Source organism: Mastomys coucha, unplaced genomic scaffold, assembly GCF_008632895.1.
Source record: "Mastomys coucha isolate ucsf_1 unplaced genomic scaffold, UCSF_Mcou_1 pScaffold21, whole genome shotgun sequence".
NCBI classification, from domain to species: Eukaryota; Metazoa; Chordata; class Mammalia; order Rodentia; family Muridae; genus Mastomys; species Mastomys coucha.
In genome coordinates, this window is record NW_022196904.1 from 99,827,435 (window position 1) to 99,851,086 (window position 23,652).

At 44.6% G+C, this 23,652-nt stretch overlaps 1 long non-coding RNA gene across 1 annotated transcript; it reads right to left on the minus strand.

The window, feature by feature from the left end:
- Window positions 1-5,920: 5,920 nt before the first annotated feature.
- On the minus strand, window positions 5,921-13,492 carry LOC116102800. Its single transcript, XR_004123283.1, has 3 exons — window positions 13,477-13,492; window positions 11,236-11,810; window positions 5,921-6,333 (listed from the first exon to the last, which is right to left on the minus strand). It is a non-coding gene; the product is annotated as an uncharacterized LOC116102800 (long non-coding RNA).
- Window positions 13,493-23,652: the final 10,160 nt, after the last annotated feature.

Consider the following 23,652-nt stretch of genomic DNA (forward strand, 5'->3'; position numbering starts at 1 on the left):
TTACTCTTTCTCTGAGATGAATGCTTTTCCAAATTATCACAGCCAATGAATCAGATTCTTACCCTCACTTAATGTCTGTGCCACCCTCCAAGCAGAACCATTGTCCATTGAAACAGTTGCTGAATGACTTTATGGATAGACCATCTTAATACACACACCATTTCTTAAATGAATGTAACCTGTTCTCTGTGGGCTGAGAATAAAGTCACTCACTCAAGACAAATAGCTTTGACCATAGCAGGAAGTCTGTATCCAAAAATCGTGCCTACAATTCATTCCTTGGCAGCAGCAGAACTGTCAACTCTCAGCTTAGCTATGATGGAGGTAAAATCCTTTGGTGATGAGAGGGTCATTGAAGTACAGTGAATTACAATGAAATCCAATGTCTAGAAATTGTTCTTATTTTGGGCTTGTACCACAGTAAGAGCCAAGATTTTAAGCTCTACTAAATACAAAACAAACAAACAGAAAGACTTTATATGTTTATGTTCATTTAAGAAAATACTACTAGTGATGTATTATTTTGAAATATACAGCTAATATGTTTGGAGTTATTTAAAATTTATATTGAGAAAATATATGTATTTTCAGTATTGCTGTAGACAAACATCTACATAAGTCTGTTAAATTGATTGTTGTTTTATATCAAACAACTTTTATAATACTCATTTTTATTGTTATAATATTTTATAAATTTTAAAGAATATGGCAAAAAAAGATACTGTAGGTATTGAAGGAGTCTCTGGGAGAAGTTGGGGTGCAAAAGGGAAATAGGAATGTGATTTAATTCTATTTACTTAAAATATATTTTTGAAAGTTAATAAATTCAGATAAATTGAAATCATGTAACTTTTCTCATCATAATGCAATAAACTTAAAAAAAAAAGAAAAAAGAAGAAAATAAACTCTTTGCTTAGGATCATCTATAAGATCCTACCTATGCATGCTTGCCAACATAACATGGATAGTCAATAAATGCTTACTGAATCTAAGCTGGGTTAGAAGATAAATTAGTGGCTCTGGAGTAGTTCCTAAAGGATAGAACCTGGTCCCAGGTCCTCCATAAAGGTAGCACAGACTCCAGATGAAGATGGGGGCTAAGTCACAGCATCTCAGGCTGGGCTATACCCAAGGATTCAGCACCAATTCCCAGGGCCCACCAGCCAGGAGTCAGGATGGCCAGGACATTGCTATCATATTCACAAACAGATCCCTGACCTGATGAGAGGCAAAAATGACAACTGTCCTAAGGACAGGCCACCTGGGTGCACCAGTGAACACCCCAATGTTTAAATGTCCCACTCTCATCCCTGCCTTTCAGAGTGGAGCTTCCCCAAATATAGTTTCCCTTGGAAAGCAACCATGACATTAGGCTCAGGTAATGGCATAAAGATAGACTGGGGGGCCCAGGTGTAGCTCGGGTGGTAGACTGTTCATCTAGCATGCATGGAGTTCTTGTTCAGTACTCAACACGGCATAGCTTGAGCATGGTGGCCTGCTGGCCCAGAAGTCCAACATGGACACCTGGCTCACATCTGCTCATATCACACCTGCAAAAGCCTTGGATGCTACCTCATCGTTCTCACCTTCTCTGCTGCCTCTGTTTGGGCCAGGAGAAAACAGAGCAGAACAAAAATCCCTTTCCAGACTTAGCTTCCACACATGAGCTTCTCCTCCTAGGGTGGTTCCACAAAATGTCCCTTCAGTAACCAAGGCTTTAGTAAAACTTCTGAGAGTGTTAATTACTGTTATGAGTTGTGTAGTTACCCCAAAATTCACATGCGTAAGTCCTAGTCCCCAGTACTTCAGAGTGTGACCTTATTTGGGAATAAGGTTGTTGTAGTTGTAGATGTAATTAGTTAAGATGAGATCATTAGAGTGGGCCCTAGTCCAATATGCCTATTAGTTTAAAAAAGTAAAGGATATTTGGACACTGAGATTCCTTCACAGGGAGTCCAGTACCTCAAAGAGAGACAGAAAGAGAAGCCGTCTGAATCAGGGCCTTCCCTCAGAAGGATCCAACCCCAGAATGCTTTCACTTCAGCTGTTAGAGCCATGAGATAATGAATTTCTGCTGTTTAAGCCATTCAGCCTGTGGCAATTTGTTACAGTAATCTTAGCAAACTAGTGCTACATTAATTGTTTTTCTTACTGTAAATCAGACTTCCTGATGTTAGTTAGCTTTATATTTATCTTTACATTAACTCAAAGAATTGGATACTTTTATTCATTCTGCTTGTCCAAATGAGGACTCCAAAGTTCTTCTGAAAGATTAAGGTTGCTGAGTCATTCATTATTGAACTCTGGAGCCCTGTTCTTCGCTCTTTGTGGAAGAAATTCCTTGTGAGTAATCTCATGTGTCTTTAAGCTCACAACCTTAGTCTAGCTCCAGATCTGAGGGCAACTGCACTCGCATGTGCACAGGCACACACACACACACACACACACACACACACACACACACACACGTACACCACAGCCTTCACGTGGACATGCTCAAGCACTGTTGCTGTCAACACAAACGGGCTTCCTGCTCACACTGATGAGGACATACAGCTCCAAGATGGTCACACACAAGAGCTGCGGTGGCCATCAGGTCAGTAAGAGACAGCAGTGGAGGCCAGGCTGCCAACAGGAGTCTGGAAAAAGATGCAAGCAAGAGTAACAGGCTTGTGTTGTGAGATCAAAGCCAGAGTAATCATAATTGGGAGAAAAAAGAGAAAAGTAAAAGATAGGAAGGAGTGGTAAGAGCGTTGTTATCTGCACAGGTGAGATGGGCAAGGAAAAGCATGTAAAATGATGCCCCGCCCTTAAGTAAAGGAGACTTGGAGATTTTTATCTGAATATACAAATATTTATTTGGGGTACTATGGAGTCTGGTACATTCCTGAGCATGTTTAAGATGTGTACTCAGCTCAAGGTCATAACATAAAAAGGAAAATGGGAGATGGGAACACCCCCAGGCATTATTAGCTTATGTCAAAAAGATAGCAATCCCCTTTGGTGCTGGGCCTGCTGCTGGTGGCCAGAGCACTTCCAAGAGCTGTCTGCTGAATGCAGACCATAAATTAGGGCTAGGGAATGTCATTGCAGGTGTCCCAGAAAGATTTCAGCTGCAGCCAAAAGAAAGGGCACTTTGAAGATGAGTTAATATAGGAGGTTTGCCTCCCTCCCAACCAGAATGCCTGTCTTACTTAGCTGTTAACAGTAAACCAGTGTTCATGGGCCTGGTAGGCTAGGTCTAAGCTGTACAGAGTGAGCTGGGTGCAAAGACAAAGAGAAGGCCATAAGAATCCAGAGTGGGAAATGTTTTTAAAAGATGGGGTTGGGGGGAAGAATCCAAGGTGGACAGAAAACATATCGGCAGTTGGGTAGAATGGAGCATAGGGCAGTGAAGGGTTAAAGTGGGTGCAGAAATGGAGCATCCGGAACTCAGGAGGGCAGAAAAGTAGCAGTTCAAGGAAAGGATGATTTTAAGGCTGGCCAGAAAGTCACGTGAGGAGCATCCCTCAAGGAAGATGATGCCTCAGGTCAGAAGTGACTGGTCTCAGGGGCTGACCTTTTTGGAGCTTAGTTGGGTGGGAATAAAGTATAGTCAAAAGGGAAATAACTCCCTTTACAAATGAAAAAAATGGAGGATGCCTGTGCCCAGTGATTCCCCTAAAAGTCACTTAATGAGCTTACATTCATGCATCCTTAGTTCAAGTTTAAGTTCAGCATCTTGCCAAAACACAACCCCTCCATTTTAGTTCTGAAAATAGAAAGTAGAAGTGGGCCAGAGAGCACACTGACAAGTCCAGAGGCTGTGCCCCAGCCACTGCCTGGGGGAAGGGGTGTTCTAGCTGCTATCAGCTGGCCACAATTGCTTCCTTGATTGTCTGAGGGCTCAGATATGGGCTTATGGGATCACTAGATGAGGCCAAGGCCAGCCTGCAGAAAGAAAGTTGGTGGTTCAGAACATATTCCTCCTCTGGGCTCTGCTCATCCATCTTGCCAACACACTGATATTTTCTCCAGTGTACATGCCTGCTTTGGATGGACATGAGTAAACATTTTAAGTGTTAAACAGTCCAACATACATGTACAACATGAGAATAAATTTTCTAGAAAAAGGCCAAATTTATAAATCTCATTTTAAGCCAAGTCTATAGCAGAGAAGAAAAGCATGTTAGAAAATGAACATTGGATATCTGACTCTGGTTAGTAAGGGCTCCCTGCAACACGATGTTGAGACTCTAAGGTAGCCTCTAGATAACAGCCATTCTTGAAATCAGTATGGAAACTCCTCAGAAAATTAAAAATAGGATTACCATATGACCCAGCTAACTCCTGGGCAAATGCTCAAAGTGTGGGGGATGTGGAAGTCAACCTTGTGAAGGAATAAATTGGATGGAGAGGGAGGCGCCACAGGCCCCTGCGACTCCTCAAAGAGGCCTGATCTGCAGTACAGGGCATTAGATCTAAGATGGCTCCTGGCATACCTATGAGACAGCAAAAAGGAACCAGGCCACGATGGTGGCTGCTTCCCCCATCTTCATGAAGTCCTAACAAGTGATGATATGTGTTTGTGTGTGGGCCCTGCTCCTTCTGAGTAACCTCATTGGGCAGGGCTTTCATTGGGGCATGGTGACAGTGTGGTGAGATACAACTGGCCGAGGATTTAGAGACTTGGGATTGGCTCAAATGTTGTATAAAAGCTTGTGTGCTGCATAATAAACTCAGATCTGCACCCTGATGCTAGTTTCTGGAGCCTGATTTCCCTGGATTCATCACATGACTCCATGACCTCTCACCCCGAATCCTCCATCCTGTTTCCACACCAAAGGACTCTAGATCATACTGTACAGATATTTGCACACCCATATTTATTACTGCTCTATTCACAACAGCAAGGAAATGGAATTCATCTAGCTGTCCATCAAAAGATGAATAGGTAATGAAATTGTGATACACATGAACATAGGATTATTCAGCTGAAGAGAAGGAAAAAAAAAGTGTCACTTCTAGGAAAATATATGGAATTGGAAATTATATTGTATCAAATAAACAAGATCCAGAAGGACAATGTCACATGTTTCTCTCATACATGGAACCTAAGCTCCCTGGGTACATACATGCATACACATATGACATAACAAGAGCAGGGGGAGGAGGGAAGAAGCAGGTTAAGGACAGGAGAGGACAGTGGGTGAATGTGTTCACAGTTCAGGATATTTTGAACAAAATGTTATGAAGACATGACTTTGTACAATGAATATTCACCAATAAAAGACTTAAAAATCATTTGCTGAGGAGCCCGCTCAGTCTAGTAAAAGTGTTTGATACACACGCGTGATAATATGGGTTTGAATTCCTAGCATCCACATAAGGCCAGGTGTAGTAGTGTGTGCCTGTAACCCCCATCCTAGGAAGAAGAGACAAAAAGGCCTTCAGGGCTTGCTAGCCTGCTGGTCCAACCAAAGCAGTGAGCTCCAGCTTCCATGGAAGGGCATATCTCATAAGGTGGATGTGAAAGACCCCTGAGGGGAGACCCCCACTCAAATCTCAGGAGGACGTGCACCCAAAGAATCACGAGAGACCGTCTTGATGTAATTACAAGAGGTAGTTTTTAATTTCGGGGTGCTCCAGTTCGGCACCACACCTACCTCACGCAGGAGATAGTGGAGCCGACCATAAGGCTTGAAAGTCAGGGGTTTATATAGGGAAAAGGTCTGGGGGGAACAAAGGGATCAGTGTGGCCGTACATGATTGGCTAGTTCAAATATTAACTATTACGTGCAGAACACAGTGGAAAATTCCTAAGGTTGGTGTTAATCTGAGTCAACAGAGCATCTGACCTTAAACCATATCTGCCCAGACATGTAGTTTATGTCTTCTTGACCTGCTAGTACTCAGGATGTCTAACAGACTGCTTGCTCATTCTCAGGCCTATGTGGGCCAGCTTGTGATGGATTCTTAGGCCCATAACTTTTCTTCCTAGTCAGCACAGGTCTAAAGCTTTAAATTTTCCTTTCAGACAGTGATAGAGAAAGATACCCAGTTTGACCTCTTCTACAACTGCACATATGGGTGCATGTACCTACGTACATCTGCATATACATCTACCACATACATCATAAAAAGTCATATCATGGGCTGGAGAGGTGGTCAGTTAAAAGCATTTTCTGATCATACAGAGGATCTGCATTTGGTTCCCAGCACCTTTGTGGCTGTTAACAGTTGTTTGTGTAACTCCAGCTCCAAGGGATCTCATACCCTCTTCTGGCTTCTGCAGGCACCAGGCACACATATCATGTAGACATACATGGAGATCAAACATCCATACACTTAAATCTAAAAAAGAAAATAAAAAAAAATTAAAAAAAATCATATCTCCATGAAGATGATTTGTTTGTTGTTCAAGACTACTGAGTTCTAAATAGTATGTTGATTGTTGATTTACTTAGTAAAATAAAATTTGAATTGTTTTAGAGGTTAAAAGACGAAGTTGCTTTTCAAAACTCAAATCCATCTTTTTACACCAGTCTTCCATGCAGGCTGAGAACCCACACTCTATGCTCGTGGGCTGTGCAGCTAACTACCATCAGCGTCGGCTTTAGAATTCATTTACCCATGATCTCAGCCAAATAGTACATGCTTGTAGTGTCTCCCTCCATGCTGCCTCATTCAGAGCATGTCCATGTTCAGAGATGTCGACAAGCCAAGCTGATCCCAGGAAGTCTCCTGTGGTTGAGATCCACACTGTCTATGCATTCTAGCTTGCCCTCTCTTAAATTATAAATGTTTACCAAGTGGCTGTGTGTGTAGCGGTGGCTTGGAAGAATGTTGGAGGCTGTGTGTGTGTGTGTGTGTGTGTGTGTGTGTGTGTGTGTATGCGCGTGCATGTGTGTGTGCCCCATGGTGCTGGGTCTGAGTTGCTGACCCTAAAGGTAGAAGATGAGAGTAGGGTGTGGTGGTACCTACCTATAATCCCAGCACTGAAGATATGGAAGCAGAAGGATCAGAAATTCAAGACCAGCCTCAACCCTACAGAGTACATAAAACCCTGTCTGGAAAACAAACAACAGCAATGACAAGATGGAAGATAAACAGTAAAACCCCATCACAAAGCTGAGGCTCCACTTCTGTCCCTGTACTACACTTGACATGAAATACAGGCACTCCTTTGGACTCAGTGCCTCCCCCCACCACCAAACAAACAAACAAATAAATAATGAAGATGAAAGAAGAAAAGAAATAGAGAAAGGAAGGAAGGAAGGAAGGAAGGAAGGAAGGAAGAAAGGAAGGAAGGATAAGTGGAAGAATGGATGGATCATACCAAGCATATGCACAATCTTTGTGGAAAACATGAGTCTGGAGTCCTGAAAAGGGGGTGTTGTAATACAGCACCTAGCCTAGCACCATCCAGGGACCTTCTGCCCCTAGCTACATTTCTATGCACCTCCCTCCAAGCACATCTCAATGCATCCTTCACACACACACACACACACACACACACACACACACACACACACACACACACACACATACACACATACACACACACACACACACACACACACACACACAAACACACATACACACTCTCTGAGAACAAGCCAGTAACCACAGCCTCTTCATCCCATTTGGTCTGCTTAGCAAAGAGAAAGTCCACTCTGGCTGCAGTCAGCCCAGATCCACTCTGGCTACAGTCAGCCAGCCCAGATCCACTCTGGCTACAGTCAGCCCAGATTCACTCTGGCTGCAGTCAGCCCAGATCCACTCTGGCTACAGTCAGCCCAGATCCACTCTGGCTACAGTCAGCCCAGATGAACTCTGGCTGCAGTAAACCCAGATTCTCTCTGGCTACAGTCAGCCAGCCCAGATTCACTCTGGCTGCAGTCAGCCCAGATTCACTCTGGCTGCAGTCAGCCAGCCCAGATCCACTCTGGCTACAGTCAGCCCAGATCCACTCTGGCTACAGTCAGCCCAGATGAACTCTGGCTACAGTCAGCCAGCCCAGATCCACCCTGGCTACAGTCAGTCCAGATCCACTCTGGCTACAGTCAGCCCAGATTCACTCTGGCTACAGCCAGCCAGCCCAGATCCACTCTGGCTACAGTCAGCCCAGATTCACTCTGGCTACAGTCAGCCAGCCCAGATCCACTCTGGCTACAGTCAGCCCAGATTCACTCTGGCTACAGTCAGCCCAGATCTACTCTGGCTACAGTCAGCCCAGATTCACTCTGGCTACAGTCAGCCCAGATCCACTCTGGCTACAGCCAGCCCAGATTCACTCTGACTACAGTCAGCCAGCCCAGATTCACTCTGGCTACAGTCAGCCAGCCCAGATTCACGCCAGGGTTAAGCATCTTACAGGATCGCCAGAAGGGATTTAGAAAATAGTTTAGATTGAGCTTTCATCGAGGCTCCCAGAAAACCTGAGCCATTGAGCAGGCAGCAGAGGCCCTCTGACCAGGACCCTACCTTCTCCAGAGTCAATGCTACTCTACAGACCCAACTATGCATACCCCTTGCTTCCCAGTGTCCAAGCTGATGGCTGAAGGATGTCTGCCTGCACTTCCCGAGAAAGGCCAGTCAGAGGTGTGGCCTCTTTTCTCCCACAGTGCTTCAGAGACCCCTTGTGTGTCTCACCTGCATAGGATTCTGGGAAATGTGGGTTTTAGGTTTCCTTTCTTTGCTATGTTGTAGAGACCCAGATGGTAAGAACAAAAGAAAGCTTCCAGGCACCATTCAGAAAGGAATCAAAGGCTATCAATACATATGAGTAAACCTAGATATGTCCCCCAGTCACCTAATGACTAAGCCATAGGTGACATCTTGATTCTTTGTGTAGAAACTCTGATACAGGACCAGGTGAGGCGAGCTGGAGTCCTGAGCTACAAACATGAAAGCTTTGAGCATCTCTACCACACTACAATAGATTCTGATGGTGCTTACTTTCACAATATACTCAACTCTACTTCTGGACCATAGCTTCCCTGTGAGGGAACAGAAGAAAGAAGCATGGTTTTCTTGTGTAGTTCCTTGACATCAGACCTTCTGCCCAAGAGACTATGGACCTGAGTCAGATCTCCTGGTCTGCCTAGGAAGTAATGTATCCAGCTGAGCACTCACCATAACATGTGGAAAACACAAACACAGGCACATAGGCACACACACAAGTACAGAGGCACACAGTCACACAGAGGTACACAGGCATGCATGTGTGTGCACACACATGTGCTCGCACACACACACATCACTTAGCAGATGCCATCTCCCTTGCTCTGTAATGGGGCAGTGATGGGAAGCCAGCTTCCCTATGTGGGGACAAGATGAGATGAAGGCAAGGAAGGTGTCTCACACCCTAAGTTACAGGATTTGCCCCTGTCAGGTTCATGCAAGATCAGGATGCCAAGAAAACCAGTGTCTCCTTAAATGTGCGTCCTGTATACCCCTCCCACTCCTTTCTCTCCCACTTGCTCCAACAGTAGACCTAACATACACTACCTGAATCTTGCTATCCCTGAGGGTCCTGGCCAGGCATGGTGACCAGGCTTCCTGACACACACAGTCTGATTCCCAGGCCAGATATGAGAGGGGCTCAGACTCTGAGGACCAATCTCTTTTCTGCCAGATGTGTTAGGTACTGGTCTTGCTGCTGCAAAAGAGATCCTGACAAAAGCAGCTGAAGGAAGGAAGGGCTTGTCATGGTTGGAGAGGTTTATCATGCTGGTGAAGGCACCAGCCAGAGGATGACCTTCCTCAGTTAAACCTCTCTGGAAACACCAAACACCCAGAGGTGTATCTCCTAGATGACTAAATCCAGTCGAGTTGACAGTAAAGACTAACGTCAGGCTCACTGGACTCAAAAGCCTTCAACCATGTCTTGCTGCCACCAAGGGGCCACCAGCCCTCTGCTCATGCACGGAGGAACTCTTCCATCTTTCCTACTCAGTATCAGAGGCAGCATGTGGCTCAGCCTGCTCTGTTGCCCACCAACCTGTCCCCACCCACTGCTGCCAGGGGAAAAAAGAAAAAGAAATAATTGCCATGCACTGCCTCCCTGCCCCCCCCCACACTGAGCATGGCAATTTTTTATGAAAAAGGACTTCAGGGTGCCTGCAAACCCGCTAAGCACTGTGTCTTAATGCAGTGTGGGAACAGCTGCTCTTGGGTAGCCCTGAGTTAAGGAAGTGCTTTACTTGTGGATTTTGGTTGGACCTACACCAGGACCAAAGGAGTTAGCTCTCATGTTTAGACCTGAAATTCAAAACTTGTCCATTTGCTGTACTCTAGCATCCTAGAGCAAATACATCACGGCCCTAGAACTTGAAGCCATAGTTGGGTCCAAGTCTAGGTGCCCAGTTTCTGGGCTGCAGCCCCACTCCCCAAAGGAGCTGTTTTCTTTTCTCTTTCCTTTTGTGTATGTGTGTGTGCGTGTGTGTTCCTGAGTGTGTGTTCATGTGATGAGTGTTCATGTGGGTGAGTATTCCTGTGTTATGTTCATGTACATGGTGGGTGTTTGTGTATGTGTGTGTTTGTGTGTGTATGTGTGTTCATGCACGAGGGTGTTTATATGGGTGGGTAATTGTTCATGTAAGTGTGGATTCATGTATGTATACATGTGTGTGCACATGAATGTGGAGGCCAAAGCACAATCTCAGGTGTCATTTCATAAACAGAACCATCAGTTTTTTGTTTTTAATGTTTGTTCTTTTGTATTTTATATGAGTGTATGAGTGTTTTGCCTGCATGTCTATGAATATACCAGGTGTTTATAGTACCTAAGAACGCAAGAAGAGGGTGCTGAATCTTGTGGAACTGAAGTTACAGGTAGCTGTGAGCTGCTCTATGGGTACTGGGAATCAAACCAGATCCTCTGAGGCACTAAGCCATTTCTCTAGATCTCTGTCATGATTTTTAAGACTAGGTCTTTCACTGAGACCTGGGGCTGATCTGGTGGCCTAGGCCTGTCTCTGTGTGCACAGAGCTTGGATTACACATGCACACTACCACATTCAGCTCTTTTTTATTTAACCATGGTACTGCAGATCAGCCTCAGCTCCTCGTGCTTGGAGCACTTTATCTGTTGAGCTATGGCTCCAGTCCAGAACTGACTTTCTAAGGTCCACCTTGCCTATCCTACCACAATGAAAACCTGCTGTAAGGCCCTCTTCCCTGCTTCCTCCACCACTCTGGTGAAAGTCACATAAATATATAAGAACATTTGAGGTCTTAGTTCTTCATTACCCTTTTCTCCTCCAAAGAGCCTAATCAAAGCAGATCAGTTGAATAGTGTGAGTTCAATCAGGGCCATTCCCTCCTGGAGAGGCACCCACAAGCTTTTGAGCCAAAGAATCCTAGACAGAAGGCTAAGCTCCACTCTGTGTTGGGCAGAAGACATCCTCTCTGAGACATCTTCATAGTCCATCGTCAAAGTAGGATAAGTAATGTTCACTCTCAGAATGGTTAGAGAGTTTGAAGAAGGAGCAGGGTGAAAGCAAAGATTTTCTGCCCTCCTAATCCAAAGGCACTGGCCTGAATCTCATTTCAGCCTCTACAAAATATTAAGATCCATATAAAGAACCGTTCTTCTCCAGGTTTGAATTGTGTCCCTTTGTTTAGAAGAAAGAGAGGCTGCTGTCCATCCTGGTTTAAGCACAACCGTCTTCTCCTAGATGAAGTTCCAAGAACTGCACACAGTGCTTTGTGGTACCACAAAGGATCAAAAGGCCAAAAGAAGGAAAAGAGGGAAAGCAGAGGCTGGGCCTGTTCCCGGCCTTCCCATCAAGAGTCCTGACAGGAACTGCTCCTCATTGAGAAACCTGGAAATAAGAAACAGAAAAGCCCAATATGAACGAATTAAAAACCCACGACCATGTAATATCAGAACCTAAAGTCCAGAGGTGGCACGGGTTGTTCAGAGGCTCCAAATATTGGAGGTAGGGAAACCATTGCCAACTCTGTCTGTAAGCCTGCACACCCCATCAGCTCTCTCTGACTTGGCCTTGTCTTGGGGTAACAGAATAGCAGCCAACAGCTTCCAAAGCTACTTCTTCCCTCATTCACTCTTAAAACAGTTGCAGTCACCAAGGTGATGATGTCGAGGGCCTGGGGTTGTGTTAGTACCATTAGGTAGAAGGGACAGAAAGTTGGTTTGATCCTAGACTTAAATCACACTGTTGCTCTCCCTTTTGTTAAATCTCACAGGGACCTGGAAGTGAGGAAGAGGAACCTGGAATGCATCCATAAAACCCACTGCAGAGGGCTCAGCAGGTAAGAGCACTGACTGCTCTTCTGAAGGTCCTGAGTTCAAATCTCAACAACCACATGGTGGCTCACAACCACCCATAATGAGATCTGATGGACTCTTCTGGTGTGTCTGAAGACAGCAACAGTGTACTTATTTATAATAATAAATAAATCTTTGGGCCGGAGAGAGCAGGAACTGAGAGAGCGGGGTCAACCTGAGCAAGCAGCATTCCAGAGCAAGCAGAAGTCCTAAATTCAGTTCTCAACAACCACATGAAGGCTCACAACCATGAGCTACAGTGTACTCATACATATAAAATAAATTTTAAAAGTCTTAAAAAACAAAACAAAACAACCCACTTCAGAGCCCCCCCATGGTATGTTAGACTGTGTATCAGTATGTATGTATGATGGGTTATGGGTGGCATGTATGCCTTTGAGCACATAAATATGTTACATGGGTGATGTGTGCACATAAGTGCATGCATGCAATTTGTGGGTTTATGTTATGATTTGCATTTATGCAAAGTGTATGAATTGAGAATCCAAAATCCTGGACTAATCAGTTTCCATGCAAGAACTTGCACTCTGGTCACTGCTGCTGTGACCTCGATGGCCCCCAATGACCTGGGCAAAAACCCTTTCCCCAGTAGCACTGTGACAAGTTGGACATTTAAAACAAACAGAAAAACCCCTTACCAACAAAAAAAAAAAAGGACAGAAGTAAAACTAGTTTAGAGAACAAAAGAAACGAAGTTATTTCTGACCATGTATGTCCTGGGACCAGTACTTTCACCCTTCCTAGCTTCCTGCCTGGCTGAAGCAAAAAGGGCCCCAAATTCTACTTGTAGTCTCTATTCCATCTGAGTGCAAGGCTGCCCCGTTGTCACGTCCACCTCTACCTGTCTTCCCACCTCATTTTTCCCTTTTCCAGGGACCTACAGAAAGACACTGGCACTCAGTGGTGTATCAGCAGATCTCAACACACTCTCTGTCGTGAGTCTAGAAGTACCAGGATAAGCAAACAAGTAAAGAAGCCCAAGCAATGGCCAGGGGTGGGGTGGGGAGGTGGGGAGTGTGGGGGTGGGGTCCCTGCTTTGCATGGCCCTCTGCTGCCCCCTGCTGGACAACACAGCCTTTGGCTCCCCAGCAACTCCTCATTCATCGACCCTAAAACAGGCTCGCCAACACTTCACCCACCCATCACCACTCACTATACTGGAACCAGTGAAAAGTCACCTTCTTGTTCCAAGGATGCGATCCTCGATTTGTTCCTAAAAAACAAAAAGGCAGAAAAGGGTTAAGGCTACTTTACAGAGTCACAGTCGGGTTAAAAGAGCATATCCGTTCCTGAATCAAACTTATCGTATGCCTGCTATTTGCTAAATACTATGTCAGAACTAAGGAAAGGAACAAAACAAAAAAGAAACAATCCATGGTGCTTCTTGCCCTGAATCAACACGTTAGTGAGTCAAGCTGAAAATTAAAACAAACAAACAAAAAATCTGCTGTGGGGTGGGAGGGTAGGGGGGCACTGGACAGGGAGAGGCAAGGAGTTAGGAGAGATGAAGCCAGAGCACATGGGGGCAGTCTGTCCTGTAAAAGCACAGGAAGCCACAGAAGGCTGCAAAGCAAGACTGGGAGATGGTACCCATCCCTCTTTCTGCCCCCGCCCCTGGTGGACCCTTCAGGCTCTGGGAATGGGCATCCCTTAGGGTCTGTCTCATGCTCTTTTCTGTCTACACTCTCTTGCCCCATTGTCGTGATTCTAAATAACATCTGTATGTGGGCTGCTGTCTCCGTGTAGACCTCTCTGCAGACTGCAGATGAAATAAACACTTTTCTTCCTGCATGTGGGTTTCCTAGGCACCCACCCTTAACATCTCGACCCTGCTCCCTGACTTTAATGTTGATCTCCTCTCCTCCACTCCCACCCTCTTTAACTTTTTAGTTAGTGCACAGAGAGGAGTTGCATTGTGATGTGTTCATACACACCTGTTTCTCTGCCCCACATACACTGCCCCTCCCCATGCACAAAGCCCCATTCACTGGTCCCTTTCCTTCTCACATGGTCCTCATTCTGTTTGCATGACACTATATTCCATGATCCTCTTCGCCCCCTACCCCATCCTTTCCTCTCATGGTCTCATTTCTCTTTCATGTCACATACACATACCATACATACTCACACACAAAAAAATTTTCTCTAGATTTAGTATCAAGTGAAAATACATAGTACTTGTCTTTCTCTGGTTAATTTTGCTTAACACAATGGTCTCTATTTCCATCTACTTTCCTGGAAATGTCATAATTTCATTCTTTACAACTAAACATAATCCCACTGTGTATTTGTAAATTTCCTTTTCTGTGAATCTGTTGATGGGCATCTAGGCTGGCTTCATTCCCTAGCTGTTGGGACTACAGCAGAATAAGCCTGGATGTGCAAGTGTCTCTGTGGCATGCTGAGCTCTTTAAATATAAACCCAGCCTAGCAGGGTCCCAGTCCCTTTCTCCTGTAACTCACCCCATGTCAGTAAATCCAATACTCTCTGAGAACTTAGAATGTCAATAAGCCCAAATAAGTTTTTTAAGTCCTCTATGTTCCTTGAGCCACCTGCATTTTAAATACATGTGTGAATGAGGTGGCTGGGGTGAATGGTCCAGAAAGGCTTCTCATGATGAGGCTCTTTGGAATAAGCCTCCATCCCTTCCTGTTCTCACTGTGCACTCAGTCTTGACTTTCCATCCTTTCTTCTCCACTGCCCACACAGGTGATCAACGCCTTCCCGGGCCTGGTCCACTGTGACAGCTCTGAACAGGCCTCCTGGTGTGGCCCTCCCGGTCCTCCCTCCACCCTCCCACATGACAGCCAGAATGTCATTACCATTATCTGGGAAACTTGAGCTTCACACACACACACACACACACACACACACACACACACACACACACACACACACGCTTCAAATCCAGAGGTTTTACCAAATCTGGCCCACATTGCTGGAGAGATGGCTCAGCTACTGAGAGTACTTGTGGCTCTTGTTGAGGACCTGGGTTTGGATCACAGCATCCACACAACCCACAATCATCTGTAACTCCAGTTTCAAGGAATGCAACACTTTTCTTCTAACCTTCCTGGTCATATGGCACATGCATGATGCACAAACATACATGCAGGCAAAATACTCATGCACATACAATAAAATAAATAAGTCTAAAAACATGTTTTAATCTGGCCATCTTTCCAAACCATCTCATCCTTTATTCCATTTACCATGCTCACAACACAGGTCTTTCATAGCTCCTTCAAACAGGCCAGGCTGTTTCCTGCCTTCTCCTCATGCATGCCACTTCCTTTACTCAGAACATCCTTGTCTGCTCTTTATGAAGCTGATTGCATCTTACTCACCTAGCTAGCAAGACCTCCTCTGTCTCCCCTATTCCAACTGGGTGTCTTCCCACACAAGATGGATTTTGAAGTTCCAATCAATAAACAGTTTACAGGAAGAAAGTGCTAAAGCCAAAGAAAAGTCAGGAATCAACTCAAATAGCAGGGAAAGTGTCAAAACAGGGCTAAGGAGGGCTAGGGTGCCATCGTCAAAGCCCAGCCCAGCCCAGCCCTGAGCAGCCTCACTGTTCAGAACCAAGAGACGAGGGCTGCCTGCCACCTTTGAGGCTACATGAGTTCTTGTCTTACTCATCACCCTCACAGTCACTCCAGATGAAAGAATGTTCAGATGTAAACACTAACTCAGAAAGTCACTTAAAATGCAAATTATTTTATTACCAATCCAAGAAAAATAAAGGCTCTTCTGAGATGACTATAAAACCCGGGGGCCTTAAAGAGAGAAGCCAATAAACCTGCACAAATAGCAATATTATTTGGGTCTAAAAAGAGAAGTTCACTCAAAAGAATAACTTCCAAACCAGAGAAAATATATCTTGGAACAAACTTGTCAAAGAGTTCTTTCCTTAAATAAACAGAAATGGTATAAATGAATTTTTTTTAAAGAAGCCAATAGAAAGCCATGCCAAGTATAGAAATATTTATAGAGAAATAAATGGAGAAGACCCTGAACATATGGGAAAATGTTCTCCTACGGTATAATTGAAGAAATTAACATGGTGTGTTTCCAGTTAACAAACTGGGGAAACAAAAGACCAAAAGCCTCTGTGGTGCCTGTAGGAAGCGCCAGCTCTCACTGAAGGGCACGGGCAGAGTAAGGGCATGCGCTCTTTTTCTCCTTCCTGGGGATTGAACACAGGGACCTGTGCATGCTAAGTGGCATGCTCTGCCACTGAGCTATACCCGCAGCCTGAATGCATCAAATTGCAGTTTCATTTTAGAATCTATATCAAAATTTAAAAGGTTTATGTCCATTAGTCTAGCAGATAATTTCAGTATGTTTTATTATACTTACATATACATGTAGATATTATCCTTGCGTATGTAAAGGGTTCTTCTTGACAGAATTTTTATGAAAGCAAAATCCAAAGTATATATTCAGGTACACAAATTAGGGCCTGGAAGAATGGCTCAGCTGGTAAGTCCACTTGCCTGACAACTGTGAGGACCATAATTTAGATCCCAGCACCCACACAATAACCAAGTGTGGCCCTGCTGATGCCTGTGACCCCAGCGCTGAGACAGGCAGAGGCAAGAGAATCGTGGAGATGCTCTGGGTGCCAGCCTAGCTGAAAGAGAAAAGTTGGCCACCAAATTGATAACTAGTCATACCTTCATGATGATGCCTCCATAAACATAGCTGGACTGACCATTCAGATAGCTCAGCAATGCCTGGATACAGGAGCATGGGATGCCTTGGGAGGGCAGAGAGGCCCGACGCCCCTTCTCTACCAGACCTGTCCTGTGGTTCCTCTTCCGGCCGGCCGGACTTTTCTATTGCTTTTCAACTCTGACCACCCTGTCATCCAGTGCTGCTCTGAGTCTTTGAGCTTCTCTCTCAAATTAATAAACCCTCTGGACCCTCCCCCCCACCCCCAGATCATAGCTGAAGTCGGAAGTGCTGGTTTACAACTTAGAGCATGAGGTCTGCCACAGAGAGAGGTAACAGCCTCTACATAGTGAGCCTAAATCTGTGGGTTGTGGCTCTAACCCCAGTAGACAGTGCTCAAACCGAGTCAAATTACAGGACCTCCAGTTTGGGACTTCTGGAGAATTCACTAACACATGGAAAACACCTCACATACATGTTAACTACTGAAAGTGTCTGTGTTGAGTGGTAAATAGGAAAAGATAAAGACACAGGACATGGCAGTAATGCCAGCACTGGGGGACCTGTTGGCAGAGGGAGGATCAGAAATTTAAAGTCATCTTCAGCTGTGCAGCTGTGGCTGATCGTATCTGTAACCCAGCTCTTAGGAGGCTGAGAGGGGACGAGCTGAAGTCTGAGGCCCCAGCCTGGCTACATAGCAAAGCTGAGGCCAGTTTAATCTCTGAAAAACCCTTCCTCAAAAACAAAAACAACTAGCTATTGTGGTTTACACCTTTAATCCCAGCACTTGGGAAGCAGAGGCAGGCAGATCTCTGTGAGTTTCTAGACAGCCAGGGCTACACAGAGAAACCTTGTCTGGGGGTGGACAGACAAAAGAAATAAAAGAAAAACTAATAAATAAATAAATAAATAAATAAATGAGTATCCCTGAATGCAGAGAGAACTAGAGAAAGTTTCATCTAGATAGAGAAACATATTTTAATGGATACAGCTTGGATCTGAAGAAGGAAAAATTCTTTCTGTTAGTGTGTGCTCTTGGACAACTCAGTGAATAAGCCCCAGGCCCTTCCCCTGAAGCAGGGGCACACTTGCACTTGTGGAGTTCTTGCACTACTGGACATACTACATGCTGAGTGCCTGCCACACCACCAGGGTTCAGGACCTGATAACTCGTCTTTCTACCGTCTGCCTCAACAACCCTCCAGCCCCGGGTTCTCAAAGCATGATGGACCAGCAGCATCAGTATCAGCTGGAGAGTCAATAAAAATGAATATTATCCACTCCTAAGAATCAGACATCGGGGAGCTACCCAGAAATCTGAGTCTAACTCTTCCCCAGGTGACTCCTGTTACACTGACCAGCTTGAGCAGCAGAGCTTTTGGGGACAGGCTTGTCTCTGAAATACAGAAAGATCTCTCCAAACCTTAAAAAGCTCTCTTTCTAGACTAGCCAGTTTGGTGGTGTATGCCTTTAATGCCAGAACTGGAGAAACAGAGGCAGGTGGATCTCTGAGATTTCAAGGCCAGCCTGGTCTACACAGAGAGTACCAGGATAGCCAGGGCTATGTAGAGACAGCCTGTCTCAAAAAGCAAAGAGCTCTCCTTCCCTCTCATCATTACGGAAAGTTATTTTAAAATGCTATTAATGTTGGAAGAAAATCTTTCCAAACAAAGCAAAAAGACTTGAAATAAAAATAGTGCTGACATTTTAATTCCAATGCCTTTTTCAATTACCTCTGTAAACAGGCCTGCTACATGAGAGCAGCCTGTCCTGTGGCAAAGGCATGTCAGTATGACCTGGACTTGAACTCTCTTTGGCCAAAACTCACTGACAAGTTGGCAAAGTTTACTACTCTGCTTAAGCCATTGATTTCACTAGCCACAATGCCATAGTCAAGTTGACTTTCCCATAATTGAGGAGATAAGCAGGTACAATATTTGGGAAAGAATTTCTTAAATTATTACATCATTCTTTTGGCATAAAATCACATGAGGGATAAGCAAAAGAATCTCCCCTAAAGAGCAGATTGGTTCATCTTGTTTTGTCTTGTTTTGGTGTTTTTCTCTGCCATAACAAGTTCCAGAACTCGGTGGTCTGTCTTTTGTTTTTGTTTTTGTGTGTTTGAGCGTTTGCCTACATGTATATCTATACACTACATGCATGCCTGGTGCCCACAGAGGCCAGAAGAGGGCATCATACCCTGAATCTTGAGTTACAGATGGCTGTGGAGCAGCCATTCAGGTGCCCACCACACTGGGAACCATACTTTTGAGCCATTTTAGCAGAATTTTAACAGAAGGCTGCCGAGAGCACAGGGAACACAGAGCAGATGCCAAAGCCTTTACGTTTTAGTCCGGTCATGGTCTCACATGTCAAGATTCTATTCTGCTTGAAATCTGTTAAAGCATAATTTAACTTATTTACTTACTTACTTCCCGCCTTTAAAACCTATCAATAGTAAAGTCTTTAAAAGGAGAAGAGGGAAGTCTAGTGGCTCTTTGGGGACCCAGAAAGCAGGGAGAGAAGAGCTAAGAGACCTTTCCCACTTCAAGTGAGAGAAAACACAAAGGGCACATAGATGGTGGACGATGCACAAATAGCTTCGACCAAACACAGGTTTTATCTCATTCTCCTATCGATTGCAGGAGACAGATGTGACTGCTGCCTACCTCCCACCGCCTACACCACTGACCACAGTACATAAGCCATGGAATGTTCAAAAAAATAAATACTTTCAGAATGAATGTTCTGGCACAAATAAACATTCATAGCCTGCTAGTTACTATTATTCAATTATTACCAGAAGAAATAAGGATTAACTAAAGAGTAACCTTCCCAGGCATTCAAAGGGTAGCACACACTTAGGGACCTTTTCTACATTTATCCCTTGGCTTGAGGAGTCCCAGACCAGGCAAACAAACCTGATATACAGACCTGTGCAAACACTACCCTATAGTTTTTTTTTTTTTCTTTCAAGACAGGGCTTCTCTGTGTAGCCTTGGCTGTCCTGAAACTCACTCTGTTGACCAGGCTGGCCTCGAACTCAGAAATCCACCTGCCTCTGCCTCCCAAGTGCTGGGATTAAAGGCATGCGCCACCACCGCCCAGCTCCTATAGTTTTTTTAAAAGATTTTTTTTTCATTTTTAAAACCTCACCTCCCTCCTCTCTCTGTTCCCCTCCCCCCACACACCCCTCCTTTCCACATCGTGCACTCGTGCTTTTGGAAGCCAGAAAGGGGCATTTGATCCCCTGGAGCTGAGTGCTCAGGTCCTCTGCAAGAGCAGAGAATGCTTTTAACCATGGAGCCTGTATCTAGCCCCATACTTAACTTTTATGCCTTCGAGCCAGACTGCCGCCTACATTGGTGGGATTTTTTTTCAGCCTTTCCTTTTTCTTATTCTTTTAAGGGACATCTGAGGCTCCAAGCCTGTGTCCTTACAAATCTCAAAACACAAGTACCCGGAATATGGGGAGACCTCCCGGCTCACACTGTCACTCTGTGGGAGCCCTGGTGAAGGCTTAAATACCAAATCCTCAGATGGCTCAGACAAGCGCCTTTTGGAGAATGTACACTCTTTTTTTTTTTTTAATTCAGCAGATCTAGGCATTTTTAGCAGGGAAGATTTCTGGCTATTGTAATCTCCTGAAACAAACTTCCCCTGTTAAAGTCTTGAGTTCCAATACTTAGAAAGTGTTTAGACACAGAAGCATTGACAACATAATTATACTAAAATGGGGTCATTAAGGTACTCTTTGTCAACATATGTGATGTCCTCATAAGCAAAGGCAGGAAGAACTCAGACACACAGAGGGACTGACTTTAAAACAGAGAAAACAAGTACGCACAAGCCAAGAAAAGACGCCTCAGGGAAGAGAAAATAAACAGCCCGGCCAACATCCTGATCTCTAACTCTCAGCCTCAGAGCTGGGAGAAAATGAATTTCTGTTAAGTCATCCAGACTGAGGTATTTATTGCCCAAGCTATAGCAAACTATGTACAATTTCTCAGACCTCCTTAACAATGTGTACAAACTGTCTAAAATATTTCCTTTTGTGTGTTGAGTCTCAAAAGATGTCTAATTGAAGAACTAGAATATTCTTCATTAAGATGAAACGTTCTTTTATGACTTTTAACAGTGAGATATTGTATCAACATATGAAGTAGCCTGCTTTCCAGGTTGGCTCATTGTGTGTTTAACTGGGCCACTGACTACAATGTCAACCACAGAGAACAACCTCACGGCCTGTTGTAATGTGCACTCGCATGCTCCAGGTGCTTACACCCTGACCTGGAGCCCAGAGGCCCAGCATGGAGCTCAGAACTGTTGCCATTGTTTGCTTGTTGTTTTGGATGAGGTCTCATTATTTAGCCCTGGCTGATCTGGAACTGTGTAGACCAGGACAGTTGCCAAAGTCACAGAGATCCACTTGCCTCTGCCTCCTGAGGGCCAGAATTCAAGGTATGCGCCACCATGTTCAGTGGAGCTCAGCATTTTGAGAGCAGACATTGTGCAATCAAGCTAACTGAATTGAAAGCACTCTAAAACTGGACCCACAGCTTCAAAACAACCTATCTAATCAGTGTGTGCTACAGTGAGGGAAAAACAAAAGGTGACTGCACCAGGTCAGCACTGCAGCAGGAAGTCCTCTTCATACCATTCCTCCCTGTGATCAACTGCTGACTACCCCTCACACAGTCTCTGCTAAAGTGCCTCAGGGCCTGGACCCTTCTTTGCTCCTGCACCAATTTCTCTCTAGAGTATCTCAGCCAATCCTATTGTTTGTTTGTTTTCATTTTTGTCTTGTTTTTGCCTCTTCAAGACAGGGTTTCTCTGTGTAGCCTGGACTGTCCTGGAACTCACTCTATACACCAGGATGGCCTTGAACTCAGATCTGCCACTGCTGTCACCACTCTCCAACTCCTACTCCTCCCACCCTCAGTCCAAATATATTGTTATAAATGTCATTTCTATGCCAGTAGCTCTCAGACTCACTTCTCCAAGTCAAGAACCATCCTTCAGATCTATATATCCAGCTGCTTACCTGATGACTGTCTTTGGCTGTCTCACATATATCAGCTGATGGATCAGTGGCTAGGCAGACGCCCCTTAAACCACTCACTCCTGCTCCACTATCTCAGGGACGCAGCATGCCACTGGGTCAGGAGTCTCCTAAGCAGTCCATTTGCAAGCATACAGGACAATCTTCTAAAGCCAAGGAGAACGTTTTCTCATTCCCTTTCTCTCACTGATACATACACATCTTTTAAAACTTTTCAGTCGCAATGCACCCAGGTCAAAAATCTGAACCCAGGGAGTGGGGGTGGGAGGGCTAAAGATGGTTCAGTGGTTACAAGTATGTTCTGTGCTTCCAGACGACCAAGTCTGGCTCCAAGCACACACATTGAGCAATTCACAATTGCAACTGTCTGTAACTCCTTGTCCAGGGTATCAAACATCTTCCTCTAGTCTCCACAGGAACCTGAAGACATGTGGTATAAAACACACACACACACACACACACACACACACTACACACTCACACGCTTAAATAAAAATAAGTCTCAGCCGGGTGGTGGTGGCTCATGCCTTTAATCCCAGCACTTGGGAGGCAAAGGTAGGCGAATTTCTGAGTTCGAGGCCAGCTTGATCTACAAAGTGAGTGCCAGGACAGCCGGGGCTACACAGAGAAACCCTGTCTTGAAAAAGACAAAGAAAAAAAAAAGTCTGAAGGAAGAAAGGGAGGGAGAGGGGGCACCAAAGCAGAGCCGTTGTCACTTATATATAGTAACATCTGTGGGCTAGTGAGATGGCTCCATGGGTAAAAGCCCTTGATGCGCAAGCCTGACATCAGAGGTTGATTTCCTGGAACCCTTGATGGAAAGAAAGAAGAGCTGGGTGGTGATAGCGCATGCCTTTAATCCCAGCACTTGGGAGGCAGAGGCAGGCGGGATTTCTGAGTTCAAGGCCAGCCTGGTCTACAGAGTGAGTACCAGGACAGCCAGGGCTACACAGAGAAACCCTGTCTCAAAAAACAAACAACAACAACAACAACAACAAAACCCAGCAACAACAACAAAAAACAAAAAAACAAAACAAAAAACCCTGACCCTTTCTATTGGTTTATTTATTAAGATCCTTCCCTTATTTATTCCAAGCACAAAAAACTATTTAATATTCTTCTATAATGAAATCATTAGCTAAAATTAATGTCTTTAAATTCTATAATTTCATTATTTAGGTTTAATCGAATTCTTCTGATTCTACTTAAATCAAATCTAACGGTTCCTTTTCATTGTGTTCCCAAAGAAATGTAAGTACCTAAAGAAATATATAAAAGCCAGGTGCCCGAGCGTATGCCAATAACTGCAGCAGTCAGAAGGATGAGGTCGAGAGTTTCAGGTCAACATGGGGTACAGAATATCTCAAGAAATAAAAAAGGGCGGGCAAGAATATTCAGTGGGTAAAGTTGCCTGGCTCCAACGCTGTCTACCTGAGTTCGAGCCCTACGACCATCAGAGTAGGAGAAAACTGATTCCCACAAGATGTCCCCCGACCTCCATTCGCCACACCATCGTTCGCGTGTATCCATATACAAATATGTAATGCAACAAATAAAAATAATAATCCGTGCATTATTACCATAACTTCAGAATTCACTGATTATGTCTATTTAAAC